Here is a 653-nt window from a genome sequence, read left to right as displayed (position 1 = left end):
TCCTGTTCCTGTGTAACAGGCTGGAGGAGGAGGGGGCTGAATGGCCTTCTGCTGTTCCTGTGTCCCTGCCCCAATAATGTCTCGCTCAGAAACCTCACGTTCCCCTTTCCCAAACCTTCAGGATTATGCTGTGGAGTGAAGGGCAGTGACTGACCCCTTTTGATAAATACAACGGGCTGGCATTGGCCTGAGGGGGCGAAAGGCCTCGACCTGTGCACACTCTCCTTCTCGTTTATTGGTCCAGATTTCACTAAACAGTTTCTACATCTTGCCACCCCGCTGCACCCCCACCCTCTCTCTGCCTGGCCCCCTCTACGCCTCCCCTCGCTGCTCTCCCTGTGCTGTGTCTCTCTCTCTCTCTGGCGCTGTCTCGCCCTCTCACTCTCTGTCTCTCCACTGTAGGAGCGAAGATTTCGGATGTTTACCAGAATGTGATGGCCTTTGTAAAGCAGGAAAAGCCTGATCTCCTGACAAAAATCACCAAGAACCTGGGGTGAGATTTTATTATGTCTGCAATCTACTCACCCAGCCCCTCCGACAGCGCCCCTTCGACAGCGCTGACCCTCCGACAGTGCGGCGCTCCCTCGGCGCTGACCCTCCGACAGTGCGGCGCTCCCTCGGCGCTGACCCTCCGACAGTGCGGCGCTCCCTCG

Source organism: Rhincodon typus, unplaced genomic scaffold (genome assembly GCF_021869965.1).
Source record: "Rhincodon typus isolate 14 unplaced genomic scaffold, sRhiTyp1.1 hic_rhity00000062, whole genome shotgun sequence".
Taxonomy (NCBI): Eukaryota; Metazoa; Chordata; class Chondrichthyes; order Orectolobiformes; family Rhincodontidae; genus Rhincodon; species Rhincodon typus.
The sequence above is the reverse complement of the archived record's forward strand: the minus strand, read 5'-3'. Positions refer to the sequence as shown.